The 19,471-nt window shown below is 41.4% G+C and overlaps 1 long non-coding RNA gene across 1 annotated transcript; it reads right to left on the reverse strand.

Moving 5' to 3' along the window:
- Positions 1 to 18,710: 18,710 nt before the first annotated feature.
- LOC144799103 (uncharacterized) lies at positions 18,711 to 19,471 on the reverse strand. The gene is made up of 3 exons (XR_013603748.1): positions 19,430 to 19,471; positions 18,876 to 18,972; positions 18,711 to 18,735 (listed from the first exon to the last, which is right to left on the reverse strand). It is a non-coding gene; the product is annotated as an uncharacterized LOC144799103 (long non-coding RNA).

The raw sequence follows: 19,471 nt of genomic DNA on the forward strand, positions 1-19,471 counted from the left end.
ATAGTCTTAGATTCCAAGATGTAGCTATTGCAGTTGGCCAATATCTGTGCAAAATCATAAAGACACAATTGGTTCTATCTTCCCATTAGTGTTTTAGGTCTCGGTCGGTTTGGGTGTGTTTATAGTTAGTAAGGTGATGCCAAGTAAATGAGAGGATCTCCCAATAGAAAGGTTGTGATAAGCTGTGATGCATATAGCACTTTAGAATCCTGATTGGGGCAAAATGTATTGTTTGCTTAAGTGCTGTTCGAGGAAGAATTCATTGTTTTTCTATTTGTCAAATTCTTCTTATTTTTAAGGAAACGTTTTAAATACATGTGAGGCCTTGGGTGGTGGATTGTAATGGGAGAATAATTGTATTCTTTATATAGTTGTAATTGTATAATTTATAAGTAAACGTGGCTGAATGATGCAACCACGCATTGTTGTTTAAGGTACTCAAATTGTCGACTTTAGGAATTTGAAATGTGTGTAATATTTCTATAAGAATATATTTCTGGAATTAAAGTATATCTGAATCTACTGCTGCACATGAATCATTTCCAGAACGGGGGCACCCTGTACTCAGCACATACAAAAACTCCTTAACTAAGCAATATCCCTACACATAGAGATTGCATAGGCCATTTTGACAATGCAGCTTATAATGGCCAAGCCTGTGCCTCGATGGGCGCTTCTCTATTCATCCCTGAAATGCTCCGTAATTTTGCAGTGAATTTGTTAAACAGATTTGATAGTTTAAGACTCTCATTCATAGTGCCCACTTTGCCCTTACTTATACTCCATTGAGGATTCAATGAGAGGTAAGTGGGTGTGGGTGTGGGTGACAAAGGAAGAAAACTGATGAGAAGTAACCAGAGGGACAACATAGATGAGAAACCGGAACTAGGCACAACACAAATGAAAGAGGGGAATGAGGAAGAAAACAAATGAAAAACATGAGTGAGGAACAAGATGGAGAAGAGTGGAACAAGCCACAAGACAGATGAGGGCTGGCCAAGACATGCACTGGATGGAAAAATAAGAAGACTGGCAAAATCTGGATAAGGCCGGAGAGCAAGATACAAGCCGGGTAACAAAAAACTATTTTTACTTCAACTCCACTTCTAAAATATATCCACTAGAGGGCATTAAGACTGAGTACTGTACTATCTAAGAGAAGGAGTGAGAAAAAGGGGTTGTACACAAACGCGAAGAAGGGATGAAATAATGCGCAAGTTGAATGACATAGGAGGCCAAGACGCACACAGATGAGAGTGGATCAAGGCACAAGGCAAATGAGGCACATTTCAGATGATGGAAAATAGCAAGACAAAGATGAGGATGAGGAGGAGAGAAAAGGGATGGATGAGAAGGGGCCGATGTCTAATATGGACGACACAGCGGAACGCGCCACAACCCACCTGTGGAAGAGAAGCAGGATCAGAGGAGGATGAGAAAAGGAATTGAGACTCAATGTGGCTGAGAGTCCGGCAAGGTACTGGACTGAAGAGAGAGGGGAGCAAGAAAAGGTCATTGAGCATAATACAGATTAGATTGGGCCAAGAAATGTAGTTGAAGATACACTATCTGAGCTATAAAATGAATGATGGAGATGATAAAGATGCATGTCTGAGGAAGGGATGCAGGAAAAAGGATGTATGAGGCAAGCGATGAAGGCATGGATGGATGAGAGTGAACAATTCCCAAGAAAGATGAAGAAGAACTTGGTACACGATGGATGTGAAAAGGGAGAGAAGAACAACACTCATGATGTAGGAGAGCAAGACGTAAGATCGATGAGAAAAGAAAATGCGGTCCAAACCAGTGAAAGAAAACGAGGCGGGAACAAAAACTGATGTGAGAAGCAGCCAAGCCATACAATAGATGAGAGTAAAATTAAGCACAGGATGGATGGATGAATGAGGGTTATGAGCACACGGCTGATGAGAGAAGGGAGGCATGTGCCAGATGAGAGCGTCACAAACTGGATAAAAGCAGAATAAGATACAAGCAGGATGAGAAAGGACCAAGGCACGCACAGTATGGGAATGGGGACAGATGCACAATACAGATGAGAGAGGGGAGCAGAATCAAACTGGATGAAGATGAACTTACTTTGTAAACACAGATTCACTTACCCTGTTCAAGAAGCCTGGGACATTTACAAAGAACTTACTAAACAGGAAAGTAACCCGTGGAGTACACCCCACTACTTTCGCTACCTTTATTCACTACATCAACATAACCCCTACTGAAAATGTGATGACAGAGGATGATGCTGGATGAAACAAGGATAGTTCAAAGGTATTTACCAGTTTGGTGAAAGTCACTGAATTTACATTAATATTATTTAGGTTTGTTTCCCAAATTTTACAGAATTAACATTTTGAATTCTACTTTGATTGAAAGATTTGGATAGAATTATTATTAGGATGAGCTTGCTTACTTTTTTAAACATAATTACATTTAAATAAATTCAGGTTTACCATTCGGGTTCGCTTACAGTAATTTAGTCAATTTAGTTTAATATCACAAAGAGAAAACATCAGAAACACAGTAACTGATAATTATGTAATGACATTACATTTAATTCAACTTATTATAGAGTATCGAAAGTAGATTTTAGGATTGGGTAAAGGTAAAACGAATTTAGTATATTTTATTTAATACCAATCTATTTTAAGTAATTGGTATTAATATAAGGTTAGTGTAGGAATTTGTTTACAGTAATATACAAGATCTCGTTGTTTTAACTTTATTTAGCATTAGAGGAAGATTTACCTTTAGCTGCCTTTTTTAATTTAATACATTAAATTACATCCAATTCATTTTATTTAGTTTAAAGTTTGGATATTGTAATTTTCAGAGTTAGTTAAGGTAGACATTTAAATGTATATAATCATTTAATTTAATTGTAATTAATATAGTATTAGCTATCAAGTTAACATATTTTCTGAAGTAAATTTACTTTAACATAGTATTTTTTTAATTAAATATAATGTAGTTCAAATCATGGTAGGGGTTACTTCTAGTTTTGAGTTCGTATTTAATTATATTTAGTGTAAGGGTGGGTGTTACGTTTGCAGTTAGAATGGATGTAAAGGGGGGGTCAAAGTAGTGAAGAAATTAGAATATCAGAAAGGAAACAAAGGCAGGAAATTGATGATTAACTGGTGCAAAGCCCAAGACAAATGAGGCATAATATGGATGAAAGATGGAACAGAGCCACAAGGCAGATAAGAATTCTGTGACGGCATATACGTCTAAGAAAAGGAGTCTAAGGATCATTATAGGATGGTAGCTGTATTACAATATAGATTAATGCATTGTATGAACTGGAACAAGGCTGTGAATGATATAAATAGCATCTTTTCTTCACCCTAATGAGTTTGTAATTCTATGTGTTTAGTTATATAACCTTCAATCAATTAAGAGGAATATTAATAATTAAAGGACAATATATGTTGCTAAATAGTTATCTTTGTATGTATCTCATGTTCAATGTATAACTCAATATAAAAAATGCAAAGGCAAAATAGTGGAAGACAAATAGGAGTAAGGTGTGACCACAATACAAGTGCTGCTATGATTAAGTTCAAAGAGAGAGGACCAGAAACATAACTGGATGACAATAGATAAAGGAAGAAGGCTGGTAAAAGTAGGAAGCAGAATACACTCTGGATGAAAGGATGGAGAGAGGAAAAAGCTGAATAAGAAAGAAAAGTGAAACACCCTCTAAATGAGAAATAGCTGGGAGGTGCAGGATGGTTGTGATCAGGCAGTAAATACCCAAGTGGAAAAGATTGCAACTTGCTGCACACTAAGTGTGAAGGGACAAAGGCACAATATAGATGAGAGATGAGCAAGACACAAGCCGGATAAAAAGGAAGGAAGGAAGGCACAGATCTGTTGAAAATGGGCAAGTAAAGAAGGATGATGAGAGAGGTACCGATAGAGATAAACTGATGTGAGAAAGTCACAGACCGCAAGATGTTTGCAGAATGAGAGGGAAGGCTGATGGAACACATGAAAAGGCTCTTGAAGGATGAGAGAGGGAAGAGGCAAAAGAAAGAAGAGGGGAGACCCAGGCAAGAGGATGGCTGAGGGGGGCATGGGCAAGATGGATGAGAGAGTAGCCGTAAAGCACAAGCCAGATTTGAGAGAGGATTGAATCAGCACAAAAAGCATGATGGACACGATGATTACATAAAAGGGATTGGCAGAGATGAAGACTAAGAGAGGGGGCGAAGCTAAACATGGACAACAGAAGGAAGCAAGGTGCAAGCAGAATGCGAGAAGTGAGGCACTGAATAAGGGGGGATAAAGAGACCAGCCAAAAGAAATAGAGGATCAATGCCGAAGCCATGTGAGAGAGCAGAGCACAGCTCAGAATGAATGAGAGAGATAACATGAGGAATGTGGAGGAAACATTAAACAGAGACCTGGTCTGGATTTTAGAATGGAGTTCGCCACAAGCCAGATGAGAAATCTTGATGAAATCATGAAGCAGATGCGAGGGCAGAATGCAATAAATGAACGGCAGAGGATCCTCAAAGGAGACCAAGAAAGGAAGGGCATGTGGCACTATAACAGTGAGAGTGCAATGAGGCATAGGGGGATGAGAATTGGAAGGCACAAACCAGATGAGAGAGAGAAACAAGACCAGAAAAGGATGAGAGAAGGGATAAAGGGTCAGTGTTGATAAGAGTCAAACAAGGTACAAGATGGATGTGAGACGGGATCAGGCACAATGCAGACGACATTGAGTCACCAAAAAAAAGGAACGACCAAGACCAGATGGAGGAGATATAGGCACAAGCCATATGAGATACACATTGATGCACAAAATGGTTAAGAGACGGCAACTGCGCATAATACAGACAAGAGAGTGGACCAAGGCGTGTAGTGGAATATGCATGAGACCGACGCATGCTATGGATAACGGCGAGAAGAAAGAAGCAAATCAGATGAGCAGAGCTGGAACGATGATAGATGAGACAAAGGATGAAGGCACTGATGAGAGAGTGGAAGAACCAAGATGGATGAAGAGGAACAAGACACACAATGGATGTAAAAAAGGACAAGAGAACAACGCAGATGATGTGGGGGAGCTGGAAGCAAGCTGGATGACGGAAGAAGGAAATGAGGTCCAAGCCTGTGAGAGAAAAAGAGGTAGAAACAAGAATGGATCAGAGAAGAACCATGACCTACAATGAATATGAGCCAAATAAAGCACGTGATGGATGAGTGAGGGGAATAAGAGCATGATTTCTAAGAAAAGGGAGGAAGGGACAAACCAGATCGGAGTGAGTTACAAACTAAATAATAGTAGAACAAGGGACAACCTGGACAAGAAGGGACCAAGGCACACACGGTATGGGAAAGGGAAAGAGGCACAATCCAGATGAGGGGTGCAAAACTCAAGCCGGATAAAGATTAAAGCAACGCTGTAAGGAAGGAATCACTGACCATGTTAAAGAAGCTAGGGCCTTTTTCTAAAGACTTAAACATGTAATCGGTGGAGTGCATCCACAATCGACCATCCTACACGTTACCATTACCACTACTAAGAATATCACATCAGGATGACGATACATAAAACAAGGGGAATTCAAGGGTAAGCATTAGTTTGGTGAATGTTGCATAATTTGTAATAATAACATTTAGGTACATTGTTTCTTAAAGGTTACATAATTAATATATTTTAATTGTACTTAATTGCAAGAAGATTGGTATATAAGTTGCATTGGGGTTAGAGCTTGTTTACTTTTTAGAGTATAGTTCAATTTAAATCTGTTCAGAGTTAGAATCTGTTTTAATTTACAGTAATTTCTTAAATTTAATTTGTTATACATTAATATCATTTAGGTTTATTGTTTCCTACATTTTACATGATTCATATTTTTAATTCTACTCTCATTGAAAGATTGAGATAGAATTAGTATTAGGGTGGGCTTGTTTACTTTTTCAAATATAATTATATTTACATAAATTCATGTTTTAATTCAATTTAATTTAATATTACAAAGAGAAACTATTAGAAACACAGAACGAATACTTATGTAATTAAATAACTCTTAATTCAACTTAATCTTAAGTATAGAAACCGATTTTTAGGGTTGGTTAAAGGTAAAGCTAATTTAGTGTAATGTATTTAGTACCAATATATTTTATGTCATTGTAATTAATATACGGTTAGTGTAGGAATTAGCTTAAGGTAATATACAACATCTAGTTGTTACAACTTTAATTAGCATTAGGGTTAGATTTACCTTTAGATTCCGTTTTTAATTTAATAACATTAAATTACATCCAATTAATTTTATTTACTTTAAAGTTTGGATAGTGTTATTTTCAGAGTTAGGTAAGGTAGCTAATTCAATTTAATTTTATACATTCAAATGTATATAATTAGATTTCATTTACTTGTAATTAACATAGTATTAGCTATCAAGTTAACGTATTTACTGAAGTACTTTAGCATAGTATTTTTTAATCAGTTATAATAAAGTTCAAATCATGGTAGGGGTTACTACTAGATTTGGCTTACAAATTTAATTACATTTAGTGTAAGGGAGCGTCTTACTTTTGTGGTAAAAATGGATGTAAATGGGGGGTCAAAGTAGTGAAGAAATTAGAATATACGAAAGAGAACAAAGGCCGGAATAACACTGATGATGTAGGGGAGCTGGATGTAAGGTGATTGACAGAAGAAGAAAATGAGGTCCAAGCCAGTGAGAGAGAAAGAGGTAAGAACAAGAATGGATCAGAGAAGAACCGTGGCCTACAATGAATATGAGCCAAAAAAGGCACAAGATGGATGAGTGAGGGGAATAAGCGTATGATTGATACGTCAAGGGAGGGAGGGACAAACCAGATCGGCGAGAGTTGCAAACTGAATAAGATTAGAGCAAGGCATGCGCTGGATAAGACGATGAGAGGAAAGCAAGGCACAGATCAATTGAAAATAGTGAAGTGAAGAAGGCTGATAAGAGAAGGACTGATGGAGATAAACTGATATGAGAGTGGCAAGAGGCACAAGATGTTCGCAAAGTGAAATTAAAGCCCAATGGAACACATAAGACGGCGCTTGAAGGATGAGAGAGGGAACAGGCAAATGAGAGAAGAGGAAGGGTCCGAGGCACAAGGATTGGTGAAGGGAGCAAGGGAAAGACGGAGGAGAGAAGAAGCAAGGCTCGAGCCAGATCAGCAAGGTGGCGGCTGAATGTGATTGAGAACCAAGGTGCTTTCCAAAGATTAGAGGGGCAAGAGGCACAAGGATGGGTGAAGAGAGCAAGGATAAGATGGAGGAGATAAGAAGCAAGGCTTGAGCCAGAACAGAGAGGGGGCTGAATGAGAGTAAGAAGCTAGGTGTTTTCTAAAGATTAGAGGGGAATGAAGCGCAAGCCAGATGAGAGAGCGGAACAAAACGCAAACAAGATGTTAGAGGAGATGAACGGTTAAGTCAGGTATGAGAGGGTCACAGGAAGCAAGTCATGAGAGAGGGGCGCAAGGAACAAGTCAGCTGAGGGGACTGGTAAAGATGAAGACTAAGAGAAGGGGCAAAAGCCAAGCATGGACAACAGAATGAAACAAGTTGAAGGCTGGATGAGAGAGGAAAGTGAGACACAGAATAAGGAAGGAGAAATAGAAACCCATATTGGATGGGAACCACAAGTGCGTATCAGATGAGAGAGAAGAACAAAGCACAGAATGGATGAGAGAGAGTGCCGAGCTCGTTAGCGGAAGAAGCGTGGATCAGAGACACAATCTGGGCTTGCAAGTCGAGTTCGGCACAAGCCAGATGAGAAACCTGAATAAACCATGAGGCTTAGAAGAGGGGCGGCAATGGACTATTCGAATGATAGTGAAGCATCAAAGAAGACCAAGGCAGGGAATGAGATTACTGCTGGGACCATCTTGTTCCCTGTCCCACCGAACCGCGCATGACTCTGTTGATCTGCACAGAGACCTTCGGGACTCCTTGCGTGTTCCACTTAACTACGGTCCATTGCCGGGACAGGCCCCTTAAACCTCTAAGGCAACCGGACCTGAGACTCTGCAAACCATCTATCAACTTATTTGAATTTCCCTGTGTTATTTTTAATCCACACCTCGAGAAAGCCCGAGGCCGGGATGTGATGAAATACTTCTTGGCTGTTACTTACGCACTGCGATTCTTGTGTTGGAACCATATGCAAATATAAGAAAAATAAAAAAACTACTTCACACCAACCTAGGACTACTGATCTTTTCATTATATCGGAAGTACAAAATAACGTACTAGGTCTGTCTTTCATCTCTCTATGGACTACATATTATTAGAGTGTGGGAAAAGGAACAAGAAGATGAGAGATGAATGAGACACGAACCACGTGAAACCACAGAGGGAAAGTAAAATGTAAACTCAATGGAACAGAGACCAAGGCACCTGATCGATGACTGAGGGTCCAGGTACATTAAAGAAGACGGAGAGGACCGAGGCACAGGCGAGTGACAGGAGCAAAGGATAAGATGGATAAAGGAGGGGATCAAGGAACAAAATGCGCGAGAAGAGACCCAGGGTCACAGGAAGTGGAAGCACAGTCATGATGGCTCCTGTATATATAGAGGACTAGTTTTTCCATAATATCCCAAAAATATTATGAATGCTGAATCCCCATTTTGCCCCTATGCATGACACTTATCCGTCGCCTAAAGAGGGCCACAGGTCGGTATATGAGCGCTCTTACCAAGGTAATCACCTCTTTCCATGGAGACCTGCAGAAATGGAAGGCAAGTACCACAGGTGCAGAATTTTCAGTGCCTCCTTCTGTCATGCCCAGATTGACTTCTTTTAATCAGTCAGTTCGATGTCCTAATGTTTCAAGAGACATGGCTGACGCACAAAATACATGTAGATGGATTTGTATGTCATTTTAACCCAGCAACTCCTTTTAGGTCAGGGCGGGCAATGGGCGGGTTGGCTTGTTGGCCATTTGGGTGAATGTTAAGGCAGGAGGCAACATGAAGGTTGTAGAGTTAATCAATGACAATTTTTTAGTAAAGAGGTACAAAAGAGGTCCTATCATATATTTAATTAGTTTCTATAATAACCATTGTATTAATGTGCCTAACACAAATATTCTAACATTATTTGAATATATATCTGCCCTCCAGATAACTGTTAGTGATAATGGCCATCTGGCCAGGTTTTGTCTAGGGGGTGATTTCAATGCAAGATTGAGTCTATTAAGTTTCACCTTCGCTTTTACGAAAGAAGCCACCCTCAACCACTGATAGCATTTGCGTACAAAACCAATCTGATTTCAGGGGACGTGAGCTGGCATAGTTTTTGACTGCCCACGATCTAGAAAATGTAATAAATATCGCTCGTGCAAATATTGAACCACTGCCTACATTTAGTGGCCGAGGTCACACATCCATAATTGATTATTTCTTATATTATCTATTCTTGAAGCTCTTTTAGTATCTGGAAAAGTGATGTCCTCTAGCTATGGTGATCATAACCCACTTTAAGTAGTTTTTACCCTGGCACCAAAACCTTCTTATAATAGCGAGATCGGGGCTGGTAACCTCGATCCCTAATTTGATGGTTTAAGATTGAAATGGACGGCTATCACACCTTTATATTTATTCCAGAAATTGATTAGTGAGAATTTGCCCTTGGGCTTGTCTTGCCGAGTCTGATGCCGACCATCCTGCAGCAGTAGCCTTTGTGCACCTCTGCAACCGTATAAAAAAGAGCTTAAGTTTCCGATAGGACCATTGTTTAAAAGGCTCAAATAGTTCAACAGAGAGTGCTCCATCACTAACCGCTAATTGCGACAGGCACTTACGGCAGTTCAGAGGATCCCTCAAGTAGTGGCAGAATCTCGTAAGATGTACAAACGGATGACCACATCTAGGAAAAGGGAACTATTAGATCCGCAGTGGGATTCCCTAGTACTAACGGCACATAATAAGAAAAGCAATTTTTTCGGGGCAGCCATAAAAGAGATGAAGCAATTGAATCAGATTGAGTCAAAGATTAGTTGCAGCATCACAAGTCAGGCTTGGGAAGCTCATTGTACTAATGTCTATGCCCTGGACTGTCCTGATAGAAACCCCTTCCTAAACCAAATTTTGCTTTAGTGCAACTGACCCTAGAGGAAGTTGAGGACGCAATAAACCAGAGTAATGGGGGAAAAGCCCCTGGCCCCGACTAGGTCACAGTAGACCTTTTCAAACATAACCCCGGATTCTGGGCACCTTTATTGTTTTTTGATTTCAAAGTATTTGATTAATTTTTTATAAACAGATACATTAGCATTTCTGTTACGAGGATAGCCAAACGTAGCTTGTATTGCATTGATTACAGGTACCTTGAAATATATGTTTAGCTAATCCCCTCTACAGTGAATGTTTTTAACAGTCTCCTTTTTGCCCCTGCATCTTACACATGGTCAGCATAAATTATTGTACTCCTTTTTTTTAAAAAGGAGTTGGCCTTGAGCCCAGTTGTTATAGGCCCATACCATTAATAGATACAGCTTAAAAAATGATGTAAGGTAGGGTCCTATTCAATTACATAAAGGAATGGGCAGCAGAGAAGTCAGTATTCTAGCCCAGTCAATATGGTTTTAGATCCAAGACCGGTACTGTCGAGCAGCGCCTTAATCTTACTGTGCTAATAGGAAAATACACCATAGCTAAAAAGTTCCCAATTTATCTAGCATTTATGGATTTGACTACTGCTTTTTTGACAGTGTAAACCGTTCAAAGCTGTGGTCTGCTTTATTAACCCTTAGGATGGATAAAGCACTGGTGCACTTTTTAGCATATTTGCACAGGGGCATAAAGGCTTGAGTAAGAATTAATGCCGAGGGGGAGGTGTCTTCGAGGCTTGGATATCCGCAGAGGTGTTAGGCAAGGATGTTTTTTGGCCCTGCTTTTATTTATTCTGTATATAAATGATCTTCATCCTTTTTTACTAACTACCACCCCTAATGTCCCTAAAGTCAAAACATCTTTTTGACTAATGCTATTATATGCTGACGATGCCGTGTTAATGACCCGTACCCCGAAGGCCTCTTGTCTGTTAATACATGGTTTTGTAAATTTCATGGCATCGTTGGATTTAGGCACTAATTTTAGCAAATCCTTTATAATGACAAAGAAGCGGAATTTGGCATCTTTAGCGGTGGTTGATTTTAGTTTGAAATGCACCAGAACTTTTGCTTATCTGGGACTGGTTTTTGCTGACAATGGCTCATGGAGAGCGCACATATTGGGAATAAATTCTCCAGAGCAATTAGCTCATTGCTCAGCTTACCGCAACCTAGGAAAGGGGAGCACCTGTCACTCTACTGAAGGTTTTTAAAATGCAATGCCTCCTAATTGCTACCTATGAGGCTGAAGTCTGGGGTATCGATAAGTGTAATTTAATCCAAACTGAAGAAAATAGATTCTGCAGAAGATTCTTGGGGGCCCCGATCTCCACATTTTTTTTGCCACAGAAAATTGGATATCCCTTTTGTTGAAGATTATATTAGCGCCCGTCCCCTGTTTTTGTGACTTGACGTGTGGAGAAACACGGAGGCAGGTTTCACCAGAGACATTATTACAGACAGTTGTTCGAGAACCCCAGAGGCCCACACATTAACAGTAAGAAACAACTGCAGTCCACCAGGTTCAAATTATTGCAAACTGACTGACTAACAACAGAATCTGTAAAACCATGGGGGACCGCTAACCTGAATATAAATACAGGAGGAAACCGAGTAATGGGGGCGTAGTTTGTTGTTTCGCCTTAGGGCGGCACCGTTAAATACTTACTAAGCTTCCCATTAGGTTTTCAAACAAACTTAGATATACCTGCCCCTGCCCGAGCAATGGGAAATCAATCCAATCCAGGTTACGTTTCTTATTGTTCTGTGGTTTTTATACCCTGTATATAAAGAATATGTTATTTCCTTTAATCAAGAGGCTTGGGTAAGATGGATAAAGGAGGGGATCAAGGAACAAAATGTGCGAGAAAAGACACAGGATCACAGGAAGTGGAAGCAAATTTTGGAGACTGAGAGTAGAGATGCACCAACCTCACAGAGGCGAGAGAGAGATGAAAGCTGAATTATGCAGGAGCCTGGCACAGTTATGATTGCTCCTGTAGATATAGAGGACTAGTGTTTCCATAATATATCAAAAATATTGCGAATGCTGAATCCCCATTTTGCCCCTATGCATGACAGTTATCCATCGACTAAAGAGGGACATAGCTCGGTATATGAGCACTCTCACCAAGATAATCACCTCTTTTCATGGAGACCTGCAGAAATGCAAGGCAAGTAACACAGGTGCTGAGTATTCAGCGCCCCCTTCTGCCTATCAACTAAGGAGCAAGGAAGGCTGCTATTCACTGACGCACACCCATGGTTGTGCCCAATAAGTAATATGATTTCCCTATGCTTCTCTTCTGTCCTCCAGTTCTTTTACAAATAAATAGAGGTCTCAGGCTGACGTAATGTCCATTCCACCATTAGGAAGATGCAATAATTATTTGACTTCAGTGCCAGATCCCCTCTGCATAGTTCTGCATGACTGATATCCTTAGAATCAAGGCACCCAATGGGATCAGTGCACGTGCCCATTTCCCCAGACAAGCTTTTTCCTGTTGGAGGAAGAGCCACTGGAATTTTCTGGCACAATGTATTGGTGCATTATATGCATTTCTGGTTAATCGTTATTAATAGGGACTGCCACAGACCCAGAGGTTCCCTATGGTGTGCCCAATCAGAACCAATGGTTTTACACCATTGTCCTGCTACTGCCCAGAAGAAGCTTAGGTAGAGACAGTAATGATCTGCCCTGCAGACCAGAATCCCTGTTTAGACGTATGCAGGTCTGGTATTCCTACATGCAGTGCATAAAAAACACATATGGGTCCAACTATCAAATAAAATGCTCCTGTGCGAGGGCGGCATATGAGAAATGGGCATCTTTTGTCAAATTCATTAAAACAAGTCCCACTGGTCATTCTTGTGAGTTCTCCCGATTGGCGATCTGGGTGAGAGGTCTGCTTACCACTTATACCTCTCTTGGGATATACAATGATTGAAAATATGTTTTCATATCATTCTCTGCTGCATCTGGCACCACTGCAAACCTGCACATAACTATCATACCAACAGCCAAGAGGCCCAAAAGAATGCATCCATGGGGCAGATTTGACACTGACTTTCTCCTCTGCAACAGAAATGGCAGAGAAAGGGCATCAATTAGGAAAAAAATGCAGAAAGTCTGGAAAATTAAATGTTTAGAGCATTCTAGGCTGCCAGTCAGAATCAGGCAGGGTTATCACACAGCAGAAGGAGTGTAGAGTTTGGCAATATATCGTTTTATAGGCTTTCTCTCCTCTGATAGACAAGGCGGGGTAGGGTAGGTATTGAACCAGAGATTGTGACACACATTTTCCCTTAATGTGCCAACTAATATATATGCTATTTACAGTGCATATGAAGACAGAAAACATGATTAAACAACTAAACTGCAGCTAATTTTAAATGTCTCTGCAGATTGGTGCACAAACACGGTGATAGGGTAAACTTGCAGAATGAAGACAGGCTTCAACACATGTTACCTTGGACGTTGCCTGGGATAGTCGTGAAACAATAAAGATATTCTCAGGAACATTTTTACCATTTTAAAGGAAAAGTTTGAGAAGTTTGGGAACTTTAAAAAAACTTGTGGACTTTCTGAAGAATCTGAGGGCAGCGGCTTCTATAATGTTTTGAGTCATTCCAGTGTATTTTTCAGAATTTGGTCCATTTCGAGAATAAAGGTGGATGTTCTTTCACTTTAGCAATTCTATGTTATTCAGCCAACACTGCCATGTCAAATCCAGTGCAGTTTTCTACCCAGCTAAGTGATAGAATCTCTTCAAGTCCTCAGAGCACCATAGAAAGGACTAATATAATCTTGCTGAGGGGCAGGCGCGACCAAGTAGACTACTAGAATAAGCAGGGGAGTTAAGGATCACGGTCTAAGAACCAACAGGTGGGACAATGCGCAGAATAGCAAATGGGTGGAGAAGGGAACAGTGAAGACTCTGAAACTCCAGAGAGGAGGAATGGCAAAGACAAGACCATATAACATCAGGAGTAGAAACCCAGGCTTCCTGTTGATACGGTCAAGCCAAAAGAGATCCAACAGGATAGAGTTTGGATACAGAAATCCTGTTCTTAAAGCTTCTCACGAGACATGGGATCTATTGAGAAGCACAAACCTCCTTGAGATTTGGGTTTTAAAGTCTTAACTTGGTAAACTATCCTCCACGCTTGCGATTACGACATGTGATGGAAGGCTGCAGGGTAATGAGTCCTTGTATGTAGAGTATTGAAAAAAAAAAGCTAATGAGAGGAATTTTGTCTTCGCGCATGCCCTCCGTTATATTGAAAATCCACAAATGGGTGTTCAGTTCCGTAATGAAAGTGCAAATTCTGGTCAGCAGCTCTGATTAGGTCAACACAGGTGTCCTTTACAGGAAGCACAGACCCTCACCCACTGACGTGGCATGCATTGATCTGTGTTTTAATTTTTTCAGGTCACATACTTTCATAGGAATTTACCTCCTTATGAAGTTTGGTAAGCCATTCAAACACAGAAGTACACTTATCTAAGTCACTTAAAGTGGACCTTAACTACATACGTTAGATGGGCTTTAACCACATTTCTGAAGCGCCCTCAGTAGTAGAGTAGGTATTCCTTTTCTAGTCCTGATGAATTGCCATTGACCTTTTATTTGGGCTTGGAGGGTTCGAAACATGTTGCCCATTCATTGAACTCTGGGACCATTATTATTCCACGATTTCTCACTGTTTTTAGTCTTCAACAAAGTCACATAAGGAATAAAGGTGATTGGGCTGCCTCTAGTTGTTTTTAATTCCACACCTTTTGAGACAAATCTACCCTTTGAGATGTGCCTCACCAGCAAAACAAGAGAGCGTATTTGTGACTGTCCAAACTATTAGGCAGAGAAAAAGATCTCTGGCACACTGCCTCCTCGAAGGGGCCAGTTGGGCACCACCCCGGTTCTTGCCTGTACTCCACACAGGATTCTTGCGCGATGGGATTCTGGAAGAAGAGCCCAGGAGTCAGGCACGCGAAGATCTCATCAAGGCGTTCCTGCCAGACAACTAACCCTAATACACACAGGCAGGTTTTGGCATCTGTCCTAGCCAATGAGAGTGACCAGAATCCCTGGGCACCATGCTTTACTAAGTGCCTTTCTGATATGTGTTAGACCCCCAGAGCTGCCACATTTGAGGTCCCTGCTCAGAGGGCAAACTATTGGCTTCCCTGGATACTTTGGAGGAGGTGGCTAAAGTAAGATGAGTAGTTCTTTCAACAAATTTGCTGCTGAACATCAGACCCACTGCTGGCAGTACTACTCAAAAACTCCACAAAAAGGAAAAACAGTTGTCACAACCAACATTCCACGAGTCGCGAGTGGTAGCTGAAGCTTAAGCGCCAAGGTTTTGGTTTCAATACAATAAGACACGGTACAGACCAAATCTACAGGACGGCACCGCGATGGAAGTCTGCTTCCAAACGACTTGGGGAACCACAGCCAGCTCTCTGTGAAAGGGAAGTGCAAGGGACTCCTGACCTAAATGAGGAATCCCAACACGAAAAATGAGTGGGGGTGTCTCTCCTCGCGAGGATTTGGTCAGATCGCAGAGGAGCCAGTTGAACAGCAGAGAACGAGGACCAAGCCTGCTGCACACGAGAAGAATGTGCGGTTGTATCATCTATGGGGGGGAGGGGCTTCTACTGGCAGTACTTGAATTATTAGTGCACCCCCAAGATGTCCATTATCTCTGTCCATCCTCCTGTGCAGGCTGATACTCCCTAAATGCTTGCTACATTTCCCAATAATTTCTGTCAATGTCAATTGGATTCCTAGTAGTGCAGGACTTTGCATTTGTCTTACCAGCCTCTTCGGTAGTCTTTTGATTAAAGCATGATATGTGGTGATGCACCAAGGTCTTTTACTCAGTGGTCCAGGGCCCATTAATTATGTGGCTGTTCACAATGCAAGTTGTTTCTGCTTCTCTATAGAACTTAGGTGATTTCAAAGCTCCATTTTCCTCCCTTGTATATGTGAAAAGTTGAATGTTTTCTCCCTCAGTTCCAAGTACTGCAGCCCATATTGACATATCCATACTTTTGTGCCATAATATACACCAATTCAATGGAAGCTCTATTCAAGCGCCGCCACTGGCTGCTATTGTATAGTATACATAACACAATTGCACAAGAGTTGGGGCCGCTGGAAGCACTACATTAAAAGATTGAGCCAGAGGTGTGTGCTTGGACTCAGCTGTAGCAGTACTACACCATCTTCTCCCAAATTACAGGTTCACCAATTAATTTTAAGCATGGCCGTGACAAACTACTACATGCACTCCTGTAATAAAGCTCCCTCAGTCAGGTCGGACCAGCAGGTGTGGCACCTGGATCTCAAAAAAAGACAACCTGATAGTGTTTAAGGCCAGGGTTCAGGTTCCCAAGTTCCAGGTTCCAGGTTCTCAAGTTCATAAACACTGTACAGAGTTGCACAGGTAAAACTACTTCGACCCTCTCTTTTGCCCTTTGAGCATTGCTTATTTTCCCCAAGTTTACTACAGGTAGGGTGGACCCTTACCACAGGTGGAGGTACTCAAAACCACCCCACAGAACAGAATCCATACCTTCATAACATCCAATTTCAGAACTTCCCTAAACCCAACAAACAAGGTGTAGAATGTTCTACTCTTAGAAAGATTCAATCGGGAGCACATGTTGCTATGTGGGGGGCGGGGGGGGGGGGCTTGTACAGGAGCCATGAGGTCTATCAGAGAAGCCTGAAGAACATTCAGAAGAGCAGGGCCCCTACACCCTGCACTAAAGTGGGGATTGTAATGGACCTTCGGTCCTGTCTGAGGAGCCTCTCCTGCACTCGCAAGACTCAGGTCCGGGTATCGTCCCACTTTCCAGCATATGTGATTGCACCAGTTCCTCCTGTTCCCCTTAAAGTTCCTCGGGCTGGAAAATCAAAGGCTGTTAGGAGGCAATGTTTGGCACCATAGGAAGTGACCCCTGCAGGTAATCTCTGTTGCATTGCCGGGGTACAATGTCTAGCTGTATATCTGACGGCTCTATAGGAATTTTCGGTGAGCCAGAAGGACAGTGATGCGTGCGCGATCCAAGGCCTCTCAACACACAAGGAAAGGCTGGTGTGTCCTACATACCTGTGCAGGAACTTCACCTTTGCATGGGCTGCCTCTGCAACAGTATTTTGATTAAATTGTAATTAATTGCGAATAATAGACCCCAGGTACTTTATCAACACATCTGTCGTTGAATCCTAGCTGTGTCTCCATGCAGATATGTGTCGTCAGGTCCAGGGCATGCTACGGGTCACTAAATAGCAAGTGTACGTCTTTACCATGATACCACCTGCTTATGGACAGCGGGACCCCTACACTTAAACATCTCACTAGATCCCAGGTTTGCTCTTGCACCAGCTGTCAGGAGATCCCAGAAATCCTCCCCTCCTGTCTGTCACTTGTTTCCAAATGTGCCACCGCATGGGTACACATGAGCAGGTCTCGCCGTGATCTCCTGCCGTGATATTCATTGTTTTATCCCAACCAGATGTCACCCCTAAAGCCAGGCTATCCTCCCAATTTTATACTTTTCCCTAATTCACAGGTGATCTCCCACCCTGATACCTGTGACTGAATCCCCCTCCTTCCAGTACCAGTCTATAGATCCCCAAGACGTATACCCATCATAAGATCCCAGAAATAACTCCATCCTGATAAGGTGCTGGATTCCAGCATTGCACATTCCCAATGTATCAAAACATCATAAAAATGCTAATTTCTGTTACTAGATCCTGGGGGTGCATAGCCCTGATATCTGCCTCAAGATGTGTGTGTACTCTCATCAGCTTCACTGAAATACTATAAGAGCCATTGATTGCAACAGACTTCCTCAAAAATGACCTATTAGCTAATAGAAAGGGAGTGCCCAAATGACAAATTCACATTTTGCCTAAGACTGCAAAATCCTTGGAGCTCAAACCCATCCTGCTATTGTTAAATGGATGCCACTCTTACTAGATCCCTAGAGTGCTACCACCATGGTAGCCTAGTTTTCTCACATCTGCATACGTCAGTACATCGAAGGCCACTGCCACACTCTCTCTCTGCTGCTTGCCAATCTCTTGAGAACTTGATATACAAGTACCCACAGTGCTATTGCGGGTGGATCCTGGTGGATCTGCAGGTTGGAATGCTGCAGGTCGGAATCCTGATGGTTGGAATGCTGCAGGTTGGAATGCTGATGGTTGGAATTCTGCAGGTTGGAATGCTGATGGTTGGTGGTTGGAATGCTGCAGGTTGGAATGCTGATGGTTGGAATGCTGATAGTTGTGCTGATAGTACCTTTTGACAGTGCCCATAGTTCAAGTTTTGTTGGTCCTTAGAGTTCCCAAAAGCAGTGCAGTAGTTCCTGGCTTTAGTTCCAGGTGGGGAAGGGGGCATCACAGCTTTAACAGCCATGGGTGATAGCTCCAGGAGCAAGGTCTAAGAGTTCCAGGTGGTTGCACTGGACGCTGAGCGTCGGTTGCTGGTGGCAGTATTGGTGAGGGTTCATTGGCGTGCTTGCTGGTGGTGTGAAGGTGCTTCGGGGTACACTGGTGTGTAAGCCAAGGTTTCCTGATGTTTCCTGCACGAGGGAAGAGAAAAAACAAGACACCAAAAGGACAGATGAGTAAGGATCAGAAAAGAAGCAAAGATGGGGGTTGGAGGGACATGCAATGAACAGTATGATAATTGGGACAGCAATACATAAAAACATCTTCCTACCACGTCCAAATGGCTGCCTCTAAAACGACACGAACACCAAGAAGAGACCATCGCTGCACAGTGCAGGTACAAAGAGGAGCACAAGTCAAACATGGATCTATGTGAAAAAGGAGAATGATATAATGAAAAAAATACTATAAAAATACAAAATCAAGAATTCACGATGAAGATTTTATGTTTTTCTTCAAATCGACTCATAATGACTAAAGTAAATTAGAGAATGTCACAAGGATCAAATATAAAGCTGATCCCATAAATAACCTTGCACAAACTTGAAAAAAGTGTAATTAGGGGGTTATTGTTCTAATGTATATATCGAACATTTGATAAGTTTCTGTCCTTTATTTTTTTATACACTTATCCAACCAAAATCTTCATATTCACATTTCTTCATTTTGATACAATATCACATGTCACAGGTTTGATTTTCTAGATTTCATTTTTCAAAGGTTGCATATTAAATTTTTACAAAAGTTCCAGTTTTGACAGGTGCTCATCAATACATGAAAATACACAAACAAAACAAGAAATGTAGCAAGGCATGAATGAGTTACCTCTTACGTCTTCTTTATCAAATCCCTCTGTGGAACTCACTT

Source organism: Lissotriton helveticus, chromosome 12, assembly GCF_964261635.1.
Source record: "Lissotriton helveticus chromosome 12, aLisHel1.1, whole genome shotgun sequence".
Taxonomy (NCBI): Eukaryota; Metazoa; Chordata; class Amphibia; order Caudata; family Salamandridae; genus Lissotriton; species Lissotriton helveticus.